We start from the raw sequence: 18,178 nt of genomic DNA, 5'->3' as shown, positions 1-18,178 counted from the left end.
TCTCTCTCTCTCTCTCTCTGTGACTATCATAAATAAATAAATAAATAAATAAATAAATAAATAAATAAATAAATAAATAAAAATTAAAAAAAAAATAAAGAAAAAAAAAAAAGCAAACAAAAACCAAAAATACTTAACCTCTGGAATCAGACTTCTGAAATGATACAAACTGCCTTCCCATGGCATGTTTCTGCAGAAGAGTCACACTGAAAAATACACGCACACGCCCACACAGAGGAACCTCTGGAATGACAGGACCACCCACTCACACAGACTCTTCTTAAATATTGAACAACATCCTAAATTGGAGAGGGAGTGTCATATTGTTGCTTTAAAGAACTAACTATGGTGTCTTCCACTCCAGTGGACAAAATTTGTTTCATATTAGCCATATATGAATTAATTACTAAAGAATCAGTCTTTCAGAAAAGTATCAAAAAAAATTGTGACGAAATTTGGAGGCAGAGGGGGGATAAAAAAGATCAGAAGATGAAGGACAAAAAGGAATAATGCCCTTCCTTGATGAGAACAAAAAGAGGAACATAATGCTTGTCTGATAATGAAATTTAGATACAATTAAGACTCCAGACTCTTGGACACCTGGGTGGCTCAGTGATTGAGCGGCTGCCTTTGGCTCAGGTTGTGATCCTGGGGTCCAGGGATCGAGTACCGCATCAGGCTCCCAACAGGGAGCCTGCTTCTCCCTCTACCTATGTCTCTGCCTCTCTCTGTGTCTCTCTCATGAATAAATAAATAAAATAAAATCTTAAAAAAAAAAAAAGACTTGAGATTCTTAAATGCTAGCCATATTATTCCCATTAACTCACTTCATCCTTGCAATTTTAAAAATTATGTATGTTGTTCCTATTTTACAGAAATGGGAATGGAGGCCAGGAGCAGTAAAGACTAGGTAGGGCTGGAACTCTAAAAGTTATCTTTCCTTCACACCATGAGCTGAAGAGCTCATGTCCTTCAAACAAATCCCCCACTCAATGAGCCATAACACAGGTATTTACCTGTTAGCTACTATTCCTTTGAGGCAAAGAACTGTGCTCTACTCTACTAAAAGGTTCCTGGAAAGGCAACAAATTAAATCTATGTACAGAGGAATTCCTTTCAGAGGAACATCCTAGACTGAGACATTTTGAATGGGATGGGAAGGGAAAAGAAAGGATCCTGCACAAGTGAAGCACACTGGTAGCAGCAGTAAAGATTCAGGTGGCCATAAGAGGGCCAGGGGACTACTGAGGGAGGCAGGGTGGTGAGGAGGCAGTAGGGAGTATTGAGAGGGAGAAAACACCATGGACAATCCAAGTGGAACATCCAATAAATATGTGGTCGACATCAGAGACAAAGGGAGCCCTGGGTCTGGTGGTGGCCACAAAATGAGTGTGTTCCTGAACAGACAAGCTGGTTGATTGTGGCCTTAGAAAGATAATATATTTGACCATACCCATTCCCTGCTCTTGAGAAGCTGACATATAGAAAGACCTTTCAGAAACTGCCTATGTAGGGGTGCCTGGCTGGCTCAGCCAGTAGAGCGTATGACTCCTGATCTCAGGGTCATGAGTTCAAACCTCATGTTAGGCATGGAGCCTCCTTGAAAAAAAAAAAAAAAGGAAAGGAAAAAGGAAAGGAAAAGGAAAAGGGAAAGGAAAGGAGAAACTGCCTATGTATGTAGTAATGGCCCATGTCACTCTGTGAATCAGCAGTGCAAGCTGCTTTTCAATTAAAGAAAAAGGTATAGGACCCAATGTGAACATCATCTTAAACCTCATAACCCAGAACCATGAGGACAGTCATGCTCAGAGGCACAGCTAAGACAGGAAGATCCAGTTGGAAGAAACAGATTCAAAATGTGTCTCCAATTCTAGTCCACAGAGAGAAATCACCAATTCTCCAGACCTGTTCCTTCCTTAAATACACAAACATGTTTATGACAGCTTGGCCCTTCTCCTTAATCAAAGTACCCACAAGAGGGGTCAGCAAACCTCATCTCTGAGCACCCATCATCTCTGGGGAAAACCCCTCCCTACATCACTGTGTGGCAATGCTCACAGAACCCTGATCTCAGGACCAGGACTAGAAGTCTATATAAGTGCTCGCCTTGTCGAAAACTATGAGTTAGGCCCTCAAATTAATAGCAGTTGGCCTGGTAGGGTCAAAACCTACCTGGCAGAAGTAACAATAAGACCAGAGAGAACAAAACTCAATTAAAACAAAAAGTGACCGTGTTGGCTTCTGTCTTCTGAAAGAAGCGTGTGTGTGTGTGTGCGCGTGCGCGCGCGCTACCAAACCCCCTCACAGCAGAGGCTACCAGAGGACCAGAAGGTTCGCCCATAGTTTATAAGGGCCTGATCCTCATCCGTGGCTTAGGCAGAAGCAGGCCTGAACAGCATGTTGGGGGAGGAACCAGAGAAATGATTTAGGCTACAGAATAAGATGGGAGAAGACTGTTTGGAGTGGTTATAAGTGGCACAGGAAGAAAGGAGGTATCATGGCAAGGGGGCAAAGGTCATTTAAGACCAAATATAGTTACACCACTAGATTCTAAGTTGTCTTTATTGCTATAATGTAATACATCCCCCTTACCCCAGACCTTCAGTCCAATCTGCTGTGCACAAAAATAGCTTTGTGTGTATTGCATTCTTATTGTTGTTTGGTGGAAACCAGGAAAAAAGGGCCAACTTCCTAGCTGATTCAACACAAAGCAAAAAGAAGAGAAAAAAAAAAAAAAAACACAGAAAGGGAAACGTGGGTTCTACAGAAACAAGTGATCATAGAATGTAAACCTGTAGGGCTGCTCCAATCTAGAGGAGGGCAGAGGATGGGGAAGTTTAAGTCGACATCTGGTTTCTACCCATTTACGCCCACAGCTGTGAAATTGCAATGCAGATTTATCATGGAGCACCCACTGTGCGCCACGCACTATCTATCTGCGTTAGAGGCTTGGAAGGTACAAATGAAGCAGACTAGGTCCCTGCCCTCATCAGGCACTCTGTGTGTGTGTGTGTGTGTGTGTGTGTGTGTGAGAGAGAGAGACAGACAGAGACAGAGAGAGACAGAGAGATAAAGATGTAGAGATGAAAGAAACAGGTTTCACAGTGCAAGCCAAACACAGCATGCTTTTAGCAAGTACAGAAATGTCTACAAGGTAAAGTAGATCATAATGCTGAAAGTGAGGTGCGCAGTGGGGGCTATCAGAACAGAGGTAAGACTCCCAATTTCATCTAAGATAAGGAAGGGGAAGAGAAGGTCAGAAACTGTAATGTCCAACTCCAGGCTTGGGCATCAGCATGAAAAAAAAAAAAAAAAGGTGCTGTTAGAAGCCATTCCAAGTGGCCAGAGAGTAGGTGCATCCATCCAGGAGAACTTACAGATAAATCTGGAGGGTAGGTTGGGGCTAGACAAGGAAGGGCATAGTACATCCTGCTAAAGAATTAGGTTTGAGTTAAAGGGAGGGACGCCTGGGTGGCTCAGTGGTTGAGCGTCTACCTTCAGCTTAGGGCGTGATCCCAGAATCCTGGGATGGAGTTCTGCATCAGGCTCCCTGCAGGGAGCCTGCTTCTCCCTCTGCCTGGGTCTCTACTTCTCTTTCTATGTCTCTCATGAATGAATAAATAAAATCTTTTTAAAAAGAAAGAAAGAAAAGGAAGGGATACTGGGGAGATGTCAGTCAAAGGGTACAAACTTGCAGTAGAAGATGAATAGGTCCTGGAGGCCTGATGCACAGCACAGTAATTACAGTCAACAATACTGTATCATATACAGTAAAGCTGCTACGGGATTGGATCTTAAATACTCTTACCACAAAAAAGAGATAGTTATGGGACATGATAGAGATGTTAGCTAAAGTTATGGTGGCGATCATATGACAATACATAAATGTATCAAATCAGCACCCTTATATACATCAATTAGAACCTCAAGAAAAAAAAATTTAATCTTTAAAAAAAAAAAAAAAAAAAGTCCCAGCACACCAGCCTAGAATGCCTCAGAATATTCAGGGTTTGGCAAAGATCAGCCTGACATCTTAGCTTCTAAAAATGCCATAAGGTTCCTTTTTTTAATATCTTTAATTAAAAAAATTTAAAATGCCATAAGAGCACTTTTATATTTAAAAATCTAAAATACATGCAAAACATCACAATTTGACCAGGATGCAATTTAAGTATGTGGTTTGGGAGTCAAATCACCCATAATGTGCTTGTCTAAAACATACATAGATAAGTGTAAAAATTCTAGTTTGGAACCTTCACAGAAATGGAGTCAAGATCTGCACATCTCAGGAGACATACTAGCTTCCTTGAGACAGAGACTGTAGAAATCTGAAGTCTGAAAGCTGCTGAGCTCAGCTTTCCAAATCTTAGGAAGCCCATAGGGGACTTCTCTTCCGATAACTAAAATCTTATTACCTAGTCCAAAGACTGACTCAAAAAATCCTCTGACAGTATTTCTCACACACCAATCCACAGTCCTGGATCCAATTCCTAAATCTAACACTCATCCACATTACTGCCATCTATACAATCCACATAGAAGTGGTGGCTGCTTTTCCAGTGATGCCTGAAGCTCACCAAATTCAGTTCACACCTATTTTTACTCACACAATCGCACTGTCAATAATTTGCCTTCAAGGGTATAAAACATGCTTTTAGCAAAAGGTACCAAAATTCTGGAAATAGCACTGAACCTGAAGTCAAGATGTCTAGAGCCCTCCTCTGCCGGTTAACAGGCCATCTAACCCTGAACCTAAAACGGAAGCAGACTCTTGTCCCGCATCACAAGGGGCTATTATGAGCACCTGCACAGACAGTGGGTGAGAATGTGTTCCAAAACAGATAAAGAAGCAAACACATCAGAGACTTTTCTAAAACAAAAAACTTTCTTCTAAATTACTCTTGATTAGCAGCACCTGACTGGCTCAGTCGGTGGGTTGTAGCATGTGACCTTTGATCTCGGGGTTGGGGGTTTGAGCCCCATGTTGGGTGTAGAGGAAAAAAATGTTTTTAAATGAATGCCAAATAAATAAATGATTCTTAGTTAGGTGACTGTGGTTGTGATGACACTTCACATTAACTGTGAATCCTCAAACAGCATTAAATAATAACCAATGATCACAATCAGTAAACAAAACAACAAAACCTACTAAGACAACACTCCATTGCATATTTTGCATATTAAATTAGAGGTACTGGTGGAGGAAAAAAAACAAGAAAACTGCAAAACCAGCATCATTAAGCATTCTCTGGACCTTGGTCGCTTAGCGTTAAAATTCTGCAGGCTCTGACTGGCATTCAAAAGAGAAACTTGTTCTTACAGCAACAGATAAAAAGATTTGTCCACCAAGTTCTTCCTCTTCACTACTCCCCACCCACTTCCTTTTCTTCCAAAGGAGAACGCACTCATTTTACACACTGGTTTGCCACATCCTGCCTCGGAAGCTACTTCCCAGGAGCTGCTCCGGCTATTCTGAGAGGAGGTTTAACTCCTTCAGGCCCCCCAAACCACTACTATATTTATGACAGCCTCACCCACCACAGTCATTTACAGTCTAGTAACTAGAATCCACACGATCAGATAATACTCCTGACTTCTTCATGCTACGCACTGAAGTAAGCATCTGACCTACAACACAGTCCTGCAGGAGCCACATCCCTTGGTCCCACCTGGGGGCTCCAACTAGTCCAGGTTTGCTTAATCAGCCAAAAAAAAAGACAAAAAGAAGAAATGACTGGGGCCCCTGGGTGGCTCAGTTAATCTGCCAACTCTTGATTTCAGCTCAAATCATGATCTCAGGGTCCTGGGATACAGCCCTGCATCGGCTCCATGCTCAGCAGAGTTGGCTTGAGGATTCTCTCTCTTCCTCTCCCTCTTGCCCTTCCCCCCACTAGTGCATGTGTGTGCTCTACACCAATATCTTTTTTTTTTTTTCTAAAGATCTTTTTTATTTATTCATGAGAGACACAGAGAGAGAGAGGCAGAGGCACAGGCACAGGCAGAGAGAGAAGCAGGCTTCGTGCAGGGAGCCCCATGTGGAACTGGACCTAGGGTCTCCAGGATCATGCCCTGGGCTGAAGGCGGGCACTCAACCACTGAGCCACCCAGGCATCCCTATCTTTGTTTTTTTTTTTTTTTTTAAAGAGAATGATTCAAGGAAAGCTATCCAGAAACTTAATGCACACTGTATTTGGTATCAGGGAAAACCCAATGAAGCAAATCTCCTGTCCCACATGGGCTCTGTAAGCTAACACCAACATTCATTCATTACATATTTATAGACCACTTACTACACATCAGACCTAGGCTAGAGATGGGGCATCCAGACAAAATTAAGAGGCTCCAGAAGCTCACAGCATAGATGATGAAGCAACAGATATATACAAAGATCACACATCCACATACAACACCCCCAAAGTGGTTTGTCTCACACATAGTTCATGGACAGCCCCACTGGAAGTTTTCTAATGGAGACCAGGCAAAGTTTCATGGACAAGATAATACTGGACTTCAACCTTAAACGAGAGGGTAGACTCCCAAACGTTGGCAATAAACGTGACAGAAAAATCCCAAAGGAAATGTATAAAGTCATGGGTAACATTTTATTGAATGCTTATTATGGTTTAGGTGTTATGCTAAAGACTTTACACTTAACCCTCAAAACAACCCTACAAATCAGGTATTATTACCACTCCCATATTTACTAATGAGAAAGCTAGGGATGACAGACCTTAAAAAGTCCAATTGACATCATTATTTAGGGATGAAGGACTCCAACCTCAGCTATCTGCTTCTAGGGATTACTCCTACAACAGAAAGCAAGAGCACCCACTAAGTGTCAGAATAGAGTTTATAACTGTGGGAAAGCTGGTCATAGTATTAGAAGAGAAGCAGGGCATAATTAAACTCTTTTCCCCTTTAAGAGACTTGAGATCTTTGTAGTCAAGAAAGATAAGGAATATATGTATTTCTTTAAATCCCGAAATCAATAAACACTAATACCTACTACATGTGAGATCCTGTACAGAGGAAAATTATCTTCTGCTGTGCTACAATTGGCTTCCTGCCACATATATCACCCCTGTACAGGTCGACTGGGACCCCCTGGCTGGCCAGGCCTGTGTCCTTCCCAAAGTTACCACTTAGACAAAGAGTATGCTCATCCATGACACGGGAGGACCACAGAGCAGTGAATGGCACACCAGTTGCTGAGCTCCCAGGATGCCCTAACTCCATCAGCAGGAGAAGGTAGAACAACGAAGCTTCTATGACAAATGAGAAGTACTTTTTCATGATCCAGGATTGGACCTTTTGTAAGTTTTAACAGTCTTCAGCAGTTCTTGTGCTATATCTTATCCGCCATTTTTAAAACATCAAAATATAGTGATTTTTAGAACCCAAAGACATACTGTTAAGAGAGAATTTAATAGTATTTTTTTCTCTCCACATACTCTTATTATCCCTACTTTTCTTTTTTTTTTTTTCCTAAAAGTTAAATCCTATCAATCAAACCAATACAGGGCCACCCCTAGGATGCAGTTAACCTGTATAGAAATCTGTCAAGACTTTAACAACCCTTAGCAAAGACAGGTCAAGAGAGGCTGTGAGGGTTAACAGGAAATGAATTCACTCTGTGCTGGGGGCATTTAAGAGAGAACTGGTCACCTTTATTCATTCTAACTGAACATAAAGACTCTCTCCTCTGGCCATAAAACAGAATCAAAGGGTGGGCAGGGCAGAAAAACAAGAGCCCTGCACTAGAGAAAAGTCAGGGGTCCTGGATCTCCATTGAGGCTGTTGCTCACTAGCCATAAGCCACCTGGCCTCTCTGGGCCTCCATCTCTTCATCATACATCCAGGAGGATGAACTATAAAGATCTTTTCCATCTCTAACATTTAAGGACAGACAAGTAGCAATCCTCAGGGGAGAAAGAATGAAAGGTGTTGGTGGTGAAAAGGATGATTAATACAATGTAATGTTACCCTGGGTCCAGAAATAGCCTGGCTTAGTGCTGCATTCACCTTATCAGTCTAGATTTATTGGGGAGGGGGGGGGGCTGGTGGGTGGGAATCACAGCCACCTACAGTGAAATTAAACTCTGTTCCCAAATGAGTTCTGCTGAAGTGTGATTTATCCAGAGTGTTAAACAACTCACCGGCAGTACAAAACTGTGTTACTGAAATTGTATTATTGCACAAACTTAACTTTTCTCCAAATGTGATTTGCAGAGAGGATGCAGAACTGAGAATCCTGTGTCCATGACCATCTGTCCTATCCCAGTCCCTGGAGAGGCGTGGGGGGAGAGTGTGAAAAGCCACAGGTGCCATGTATATTCAGCCACCAATGTCACATATCCATCAAGAAGCCCAACATTTGCTGGGGATAAGTGTTCAGCTCAGCATGCAAAAGAGGCTCGCTGATGCATTGGCCCCAAACATTCCCTGAGCCTTCCTCTGCACCAGGCAGGGAGTTGCAGAACACCACAGAATAGGGAAGATGTCACCACCAGTATATGCTTCCCAAATGTTTCCCCTCTGGGCAAGGAAGGGGCTGTTGGCTGAAAAGGCAGTATAGAGGACTATAAGCACTCTTAGCTGCCAGCATGACAAGGACAAGACCCTTAACCAGAATCGGCTTCCTATCTGTTGAGTAAAGATAACACATATCCCCACACGTCTCATGTGGTTGAATGAGGAAAAAAGAGATGTAAAAATGATGAGGAGTAAGGGCACCTGGCTGGCTCAGTCACTATAGCATGGGACACTTGATCTTGGGGTTGTGAGTTCAAACCCCATGTTGGACACAGAGATAACTTTAAAAAAAAAAAAAAAATGAAGAGTATACAAAGCCTCACAGAATAAAAGCTAAGATTACCACCTGTGACCTTCTTGTGCCAAAATACTAAACTGAAAATAATCAAAATAAGTCAAACTTTGCAGGGATTAACAGAGCTTTGACCTTTGGAAAGGAGTGCCTTCTGCCCTCTTTACTGTCACGTCACGACTTAAGTCGTTCAGCAAAACTTCACCAAACCAGATGGCAGGGAACATGCCATGAACTGGGAACAAGACATAGTTCCAGGCTTCCCCAATATCAGTCCAACAGGGCAGGAGTTCCAGAAACAACTGCAGTGTGATGGAACACGTACAGAGTGCCCTGGAAGGTGGAAAAGTGACCACTGGAGTGGGGTGGACAGACCTGTGACAGATTTACACAAAAGCTAACCTACAGGCGCGTCTGGGTGGCTCAGTCAGTTAAGCATCTTGGTTTTGGCTCAATCTTGTGGGTTGTGGGACCTAGCCCTGCAATGAGCTCAACGGGAAGTATACATGGAGATTCTCTCCCTCAGCCCCTCCCCCAACTAGTGCTCTCTCCCTAAAATAAGTCTTTAGAAAAAAACCCTACAAATTGAGCTCTGACACAAGATTAGGATTGCAACATGGACTGAAAGGTGGAGAAGGGAATCTCCAGAAGACAGTCTGAGCAGAGGCCAGGACCCACTGGGAAAGACATGTGGATGAACCATGAAAAAGTAGACCCCAAGAGCCACCTAGAGCATACCTCCCCAACATCTGGCTTAGCACAAGAGTGTTACCTTCGCTTTACATCAGCGTCTACCCCTTCCTATTCCTACACACACACCCCACAGGAGAACTTCTTTAAACTCTTGGAGAAGAAAGCAGAGCTTCTTGTCAGGCAGATGGTGGTCCTGGAGAAGCTACGAGGAGTCTGTACTGAGATGTACTGTGTGGCAGCTGTTCGCTGAGCACCTTTTGCAGCCTCCCGTTTCACTGAAAGTAATTCTTTCACTTCCTCCCCCAAAACTGCAAGTGTGCCCAGCACTGTCTCTATTCTGTCTGGATCAAGAACAGCTGAAGAGTCCCATCACTGGAGGTACCTTGGGAGGGGAGAACTGTCTCTCCTCACATGATAGAGAATAAGGCACCCTGGCAGGGAATCGAGTCCTGGCCCTTCTCACTCATCCTGTTAATCATAAGAACCAGTCTACACACATGGAATGTCTGAATCCTTTCTGCTGGGTAGGTGTCACGATGCCCATCTTACAGATGTGTAAACAGACTCGAGGATGTGAAAGAACTTGCACAAGATCACTCAAGAGACGAAGAGGCCAAGCCAGAACTCAAACCGATGTCCGCCAGCTCCAAAGCCTTTTCCCTGTGTCACACGGTCCCCAGGCCATGCTTACTCAACAGTCACACTCACAGTAGAACCTACTGTGTGACGTGGCCAACTCCCTTTAGCCCTTCTTTGCAGTCCTGAATTCTTTATCTGACAAAAGAAGAGGACTGCCAAGGGAGACCTCCAAGATTCCTTTTGGTAATAAAACTTCATTTACTTGATATCTACTGTGAGATTGAAAGTGTGCACAGTGGTGACCTATAGGATTATGTGGACTCATTATATAAAGCCTGAAAGGTAGGAAGGCATTCCCATCAGCCCACCTTGCAGAGAAGCAGACACAGGGTGGTCACGTGGCAAGTTAACAGCTCTCCCAGAGAAGGAGCTGAGATCTCACTCTCCCTCTAACACAAGGCTGTTATTCAAAAGCCTTTCAGCCTGACAATTCTCAAGCCTCAGACTTTTGGAGCCCTCTGGAAGAGGGGGTAATTTCTGGATTCAAATGGAACACCTGGAGAGACAGAAACAATTACTTAAAACCTGAGCAGGAAGCTGCGCTCTTTGCTGCACTGCCAGCATCCAAAACTCCAAGAGGGGAACAGTAAGTAGGTCTTCCTCAGACCATCTCATGTTTGAACCTGGGGACTTCAAAACTCTCCTAAGCCCATTCCCAACCTTCTAGAAATGAGACTCTACTCTGTCAAACTATATAAGGAGTCGGATGGGTGCTCTGCCCACACCCTCCCCCCAATACCACCACCACTGCTGCCACAGCCGCACCACCTCAGGGAATTAGAGTAAGACCAGACATCAGGCTCCTTGGGACTCCTTCTAAGACATTTCTAATGTCCTCTCCACCTCTGCCTTTTGTAGTCTCAGAAAAGACAGGCACTTTCCTGGATACCTTGCCATCACTTCAACTTCTGTTTTTAATCTCTGACCATACTCATGCATGTGACATCAACATTTCTTTAGGGAGAAAAAAACCTGAAACTTCAATTTGTTTCTAAAAAACAATTTTTTTTTAATTTAGATTTATTTATTTATTCATGAGAGACACAGAGAGGGAGGCAGAGACACAGGCAGAGGGAGAAGTTGGCTCCCTGCAGGGAGCCGGATGTGAGACTCGATCCTGGACCAGGGATCACAACTTGAGCCAAAGGCAGGTAGGTGGTCAACCACTAAGCCACCCAGGAATCCCTAAAAGACAATTTTCTAAACCAGAGAGTGTGTTATACTGAAATCAAATATCACATTTAAGGCTTCCTAAAAATATTACCCCTGTACAATGCCTCCCTTTTGCTCCTACGTGCCCATCCCCCAAATACACACATACACTTTAGACTGTTATTTAGATCCTAGCATGTATAATGTAAATGTCTTTAATCTACTAAGGACACTTGCACATGATTCCTCACTTTACTTAAAAAAAATGATCCAAACTGGAGCTTCCATTACATATCAGGACCAAATAGGTAAATACACGGATGGCAAATGCTGACAATAAATGAATTTAAATTGCATTAGACTTCGCCCAGAACACTGGCATCTTTTTCCATCTTCAGCAAAAGTCCATTTCATCCATTTCTCAGCTCAGTGCCTGGTCTATATTAGGTATGTAATAACTATCAGTTAAATGAATGTTAATACATTTGAATCTTCTTAACACCGAGTTCAAAACCTATTATTGTAGTTTTAGTCAAAATCTAAATCTATTTGACCCTCACACAAAAGCCATCCAAATCAACAACAAACAACAAGCAGCTGCTTCTATTCAAAGTATACATACCTCTGTCATCTGAACTGTTTTGAAGTTGGCCTTGATTGGAAGACAAATGGCTAGCAGCTGCAAGTTCAGTTACAAAGGGCTGGGTAGGAAGGCAGAGCACGAACTAGAGGGAATCAAAGTGCTGTTTCATACATTAAACATGGAATTCCTTTCCGACAAACAACTCTCATTTTCCTAGAGGCAACTAATCCGGACATGCCCTTTGAACTTAGGAAAACACAGGGCTGCACTCTGGGAGAAAAAAATCTAGTTTGCAGGCCAGGCAAGGCTGGGAGAGTAGGACAGTCACTCCTCTTGCACACCTTTCTGTTGTTTTCAAAGGAAAGTGTCAGCCATGGGAAAGTCATGAGCTGATCAGTCCAAAGGCCCAGATTAACCAGACTCAATACTGAACACGTTACTTTCCTTCGTCCCTCATTTTTTCCTTCACAAGGGGCAAAAATAAATTAATAAAGGGGTAAAGTTGGATGACGTCTAGCCAGTAATTTTCTGCAATGATCAGAATGTTCTAATCTGTGCTAACAGAGTAGCCACTAGTCACATGCAGCCTTAGTCCCTTGAAGTGTGGCTTGTGTAATTTAGGTACTGATTTTTAAACTTCATTGAATTTTAATACATTGAAGTACATACAAATACATTTGATTGGCTACAAATGGCTAGTGGCTCCAGTTCTGGAGAGTACAACTCTATAAAGACCTCTAGGGGGCGCCTGGCTGGTTCAGTCTGTAGAGTGTGCAACTCTTGATCTCAGGGTCATGAGTTCAAGCCGCACACTGGGCACAGAGCTTACTTAAAAAAATTTTTTTCAAGACCTCTATCATTTTACATAATCTTTGGACAGCCATGTGGGAAAAACGTGGAGGTTAGAGTAGGCTAGTCCTAGATTCTAAACTTAGTCCCACCACTTTCTAGCTATGTGATCTTCTGCAAATTACTTCACTCCCCTGAACTTCATTTTCCTTATTTGTACAACAGAATATTAGAATCTTTCTGGCAGAATTTTTGTGCAAATTAAAGATAATGCATGTAAAGAGAATAGACAGGCTCTCAATAAATGTCAAGTTATTTTTCCAATTAATGATGTCCTTCAGGGATGCAAGTTTCATGTCTCTAGACTTCATCCTACTCTTCCTTCCTGATGTAGGAAGGACTTATTACCCCACAGATTAACTGCTGTGCTCCTACAGATGCAGCCCTTGTCTTTCAAGAATACAACTTGCTCAGGAATTGATTCAGGTCCTCAGCTGTGGATGAGCCAGTGAGCCAAGTCCTCTGCAGCACCTCCGGAACTGCTGACTTCCGCTTACCCTGCGTACCCTCACACCAGCATTCAGGAATTCACAAAACTCTTACCCATGACTGCATACCAAGCTGACACTTTGTTCAATGCAACCAGAACACCTGTTGGTGGCTCTGGTCTTTCCCTTCTTAACTCTCCCTACGACTCCCCCCACCCTCCAACTTCCCCTAATATTTTATGGCTTCTTTATTTGGAAATGCTTTAGGATAACCTTTCATTTTGTAATTGCTCAGTGATTCAGAATACTCAGAAATAGAAATGCAACAAGCTACATTTACAGCTAACCCAGCATTAGTTTAGTTTCATTACCAAAATAAAACAAGGCAAAAGAGACTATGTTTTAGGAGTGTTCCAATAAAATAATAAAAATGTTGTAGTCCCTATCTAAATTTTTTTAAAGATTTTATTTTTAAGTAAGCTCTACACCCAACATGAGGCTCAAACCTACAATCTTTTTTTTTTAAGATTTTATTTATTTATTCATGAGAAACAGAGACAGACTCAGGCAGAGGGAGAAGCAGGCTCCATGCAGGGAGCCCGACATGGGACTCGATCCTGGGTCTCCAGGATCACACCCTGAGCTGAAGACGGTGCTAAACCGCTGAGCCATCTGGGCTGCCCTCAAACCTACAATCTTGAGATCAAGAGTTGCATGCTCTACTGACTGAGCCAACTAGGCCCCCCAGTCTCTACCTAAATAATACGTGTTAAAAGCCTGGTCCAAGCGTTCCACTGGCCTGTCCTCTGGTGAATGGAACCTTGCCATGGTGCCAATGACCAAGGTTTATAGTGGACATAGATGAATGCCTAAAAGAAGCAGGATAAATTTTATATTAATAATTATTGGAATGGTAAGCCTCTGTCTTCTTCCTATTGGGGGCTGGGAGTGGGGGAAGAAGCTGAAAATATAGACTGGCATTTTGGTAGGATTTCAATCTAGATTCCAGTAAACCATCAGACAAAAGGTTTACAGTTGGCTTGGAATTTTTGTTAACCTCTGAGGCCTCCCCCGACCGTTTACTGAATGATGGTATGAAATCAAATTGGGCAAATAACTTTAGCTCTGGACTCTCAAATGTGGTGAAACTCTTAATTTTTTAAAACTAATCTGGAAATGTAACCTACAACTCAATAAAGAAGGGACTATAATTATCCTGGATACAGACAAGTCTGTAAGGACAATATGATTGGCTAGTTATGTCTTCTTACAACTTCCCATATTCCTAGATTTAACCTGAATCTGGAACCCATGTAGATCACTCACTCAACTTACTGTTCTACTTAGTCTGAAAAGTAGATGCACGTAAGAGCATTCGAGATTCTGAACCGTTCTTGGTAACAGTTAAACTCAAAATAGGTCAATTCCAGAAAGGCATTCATTTCAAGGGGACTTTTGTCTGTGGTTATTTTGAAAACCACTGCTTTTAAAACTGACATTATGAAGCTTAAAAATAGACCCTCCTACTAAGGATCCTAGACTAAAATACCCTTTCCTCCCCTCATTTCCTTATTCCCTTTTCACTCAAACACCTAAGAGAATGGTGATAGAGAGGAGTGCCTCCACAAGACCTTCAGATTATTACATGAAAAAATTCAGATTATTTCTTGAACAAATTCAGACTAGTTTTTTAAAAATTGTTAGGATAACTGGATAAAGTTCTCAAAATTTGGTGTTGGGTAAACTTGGAAAGTTTTCCAACCAAGTATCCCAAATGAAAACATGTAATATATACACCATAAAGAAACTGAAGTCTGAAAACCACCTCCTCCATTCCAGCTGTGTGAGCTCCCAGCAAGTTCCTTCTCTCTGGGTCTGGTTTAATCTCACAAATGCAGGCAGGGGGCTAAAGGATCTGTAAGGTCCCATTCAGCCCAAACAGGCTCTGCTTCTATAAAGCTAGGCAGCTGCTTCTTATTTTCAAGGCTCTTTGGAAAAAGCAGAAATGTTCCTTGCCTAGAAGGTCCTTGGGAAGCATCATTATACTTAACAGTGTTCCTATGGGACACAAGAACTGCTATTGAGAGTAACCGTAAGATGGCTATAAAAATATAAAGGTGTTCAGAGGAAAAAATAAGTTATGTTTGAAGATGACAATACAAAACCTAAAATGCATATAATTCTACCAAATATTTACTAGATATAATGAGTGAATTTAACAAAGCTGTAGGATATAAACAATTCATACAAACCAAACCATGGTCAGAATGGAAAATACAAATTAAAAAATGTTCAATCACAACGGCATCAAAACAAAAACCAAAACAATGGCACCAAAATGTTAAGTCTTAGAAATATTAACTAAGGACACAGAAGAATTATTCAGAAGAAACTATAACACTATTATAGGAGCGAGAGGAGACATTAATAAATGGAAAGGTACACCACGGAAGTTATTAAAGTTTTCATTAGGGGCACCTGGCCTGCTCAGTTGGTAGAGTGTGCCACCCTTGATCTCAGGGTTGTAACTTCAAGCCCCACATCAGGTGTGGAGATCACTAAAAAATAAAATCTTTAAAAAATCTATCTTTAAATAAGTTTTCACTAACCCTACCAAATAAAAATCATCAAAACTACATAAGTTAAAAGGAAATTTTAGAAATACATCAAAATACAATAAAGACCAAATAAAAGCAAACCTGAAAATACAACAGATAGGTACATAAATTATATTTAATAAACCCCTATAAGATACTAGAACTCATTGTGAAGAACAATTAGACATGTTTCTCACACTAAACACATTAATAAATTCCAGATGGGACAGAATTAACCATATAAGAGAGAAAAGACTGTAAGAAAAAGAAGCCACATACTCCTGCGAAGTTGTGAAGAGATAGGTCTAAATACTAAAGAGAAGTAGACTGTCCCATACAAAAGACATGCTTTTAAAGACAAAAAAATAAAGATTTTTTTTTCTTAACACAACATGAAAGGAAAACACCGACAGGACAATGCAGTAGCCACATAATTGATAAAATCTTAAAATACAAAGCACACTGACCTCAACAACCCATAAGTAATCATGTACAAATTAACAAAAGATGTGAATGAACAAATAAAAATACAAAGCACATAAAAACTATTTAGACGTATCTATTAAAAAATCAGCAGAGAAGAAAAGTTTGCATGTGACTTTTCAAAATGTCTAGTAGGTACCACAAAACCAGTCCACCTACCTCTCCGGCTTCATCTTCTACAACCTGCACCTATGCACCCAGAGCCCTCAACTATTTGTTGGCTCCTCCAGGCATCCCAGGCTTTCCCACTTATGTGAAGTGGCTCATCCTGTGCTCTCTTCCTGCCATGCCCTGCCCCCCTGCCCCCCCCCGCCCCCCCCATTCCCATGGAAATCCTAGCCATCCTTCAAGACCCAGCTCAAATGTCATCTCTTCCGTGATGGCTCTCCTAATCTCCCCCCCTGGACGTGCCTTCCTCTTCTCAATGAGCTCCGACAGTACTTTCTTTGTACATCAGGGCACTTTTCTTACCCTGCAGCCATCTGTCTCCTTCTTCTTGTGGCCCTGCAACCTCTCCCTGTCCTATAAGATTTCAAAATCCCTGGGCGCAAAATCCAAAGACAATCTTATTCAACTGCCTACAGCTTCTAGCATAGCAAATTACATTAAGCATTCAATAAATATTAGTTTAAACAGAATTGGTAAAATACAGAAAATAACTTCATTTTAAAAATACAGCCTGGCTAACACCTAAAGTAAAGCAGATTGACCTTCAAAGGAGCCCTTTTCACCCATTAAACTATTAAAAAAAAAAAAAAAACTACACTTAAAAATAAAAAACCTTCTGCAGCTTGAGGAAACAGTTGAAATATAATTGGTTCCATCTTTTTTTGGAACATATGCTGTTAATACGTAACAACAGCGGCAACATGGTTCACTGCCTCTGATTTGGTGTATGAATTAATCTAAAAGCAGAACAAAACAAATTAATTCAAAACATTTGCAAGACTATCCGTACATAATAAAAATCTGGGGGCACCTGGGTGGTACAGTTGGTTAAGTATCCGACTCTTGGTTTTCACTCAGGGTGATCTCCGAGTCTCAGGGTTATGAGATGGAGTGGCAGGCTCCACACTCAATGGAAAGTCTGCTTAAGTCTCTTCCCCTCTGCCCTTCCCGTCCCCCTCCCCACAAGCCCCTGGGTTCTCTCTCACAAATAAAATCTTCAAAAAACAAAAATCTGGATACCACCTAAATAATCAACAAAGTATCATTTACAAAGCCAGGCCATGTCCAATTCTACTCTTCAGCCAAAATAAATGACAAGCATGAGGATTATGTCCAAGTGTCAAAATTGGGGAGGCAAGGGTTGGAGGGAAGAGGGGGTGCTCACCAACTGATCACATGTAAATAATGGAATGTCCAAAAAGTTACACTAGAAATTCGAATGTCTGTAGTTTCCTTCTTTAGATGTTTAACACATTCAAGTTTTTTAAAGAGTTGTGCTTAAGCAGGCAAATATTCGAGGAAGGGGTGTGGTGGGGAAAAGAGGTCACATTACCCCTCTCCGCTTTTTCTTAACCCCCATGTAACCTCTTCTTAATCTGACTCCCTTGGTGACATCAAAGCAGGACCCCCCTGGGGAATACACTGAGAAATCCGATGCAGGATCAGCTCTTTCACAGTCTGCCCAGAACCAAGACCCAGAGAACACCTGCTGCTTTAAAACAAAACACCATTCATCCTGGGAGGAGTTAACTTAGCAAACAGGTACAGGGGCCTCCAAACAGCTCTCATGGGCTTTCGGGCAACAGAACCAGGACACAGGACATGAAGTAAAAACACAATCAAGCAGCATTAAGACAGTAAGAGCATTTTTGAAAATTGGCAGCTTCTAGAAGAAAACAGAAACAAAATTGGGACCTTAAACTTTCTTCTCAGGCTCAACCTCATTTTCTGCCCCATCCTGTGGGTTCTCTTGGTTTGTTTT

The 18,178-nt window shown here is 41.9% G+C and overlaps 1 protein-coding gene and 1 non-coding gene across 3 annotated transcripts in view; one reads left to right on the top strand and one right to left on the bottom strand.

Moving 5' to 3' along the window:
• The window catches only part of MAP2K1 (mitogen-activated protein kinase kinase 1), a 76,918-nt gene that overhangs the window by 49,891 nt on the left and 8,849 nt on the right, over nucleotides 1-18,178 (bottom strand). Inside the window, exon 1 of one of the 2 annotated variants that reach the window (XM_077881566.1) lies at nucleotides 4,694-4,757. The exons of the other annotated variant lie outside the window; for it this stretch is intronic. The gene's annotated coding sequence lies outside the window, so the exon portion shown is untranslated. Of the gene's footprint in view, nucleotides 1-4,693; nucleotides 4,758-18,178 lie in introns of those variants that run through there. 2 annotated transcript variants of the gene reach the window in all.
• TRNAR-CCU (transfer RNA arginine (anticodon CCU)) lies at nucleotides 1,518-1,590 on the top strand. The gene has a single exon. It is a non-coding gene; the product is annotated as a tRNA-Arg (tRNA).

Source organism: Canis aureus, chromosome 32, assembly GCF_053574225.1.
Source record: "Canis aureus isolate CA01 chromosome 32, VMU_Caureus_v.1.0, whole genome shotgun sequence".
In the NCBI taxonomy this organism is placed as follows: Eukaryota; Metazoa; Chordata; class Mammalia; order Carnivora; family Canidae; genus Canis; species Canis aureus.
This window is presented reverse-complemented; position numbering and strand designations above follow the sequence as displayed.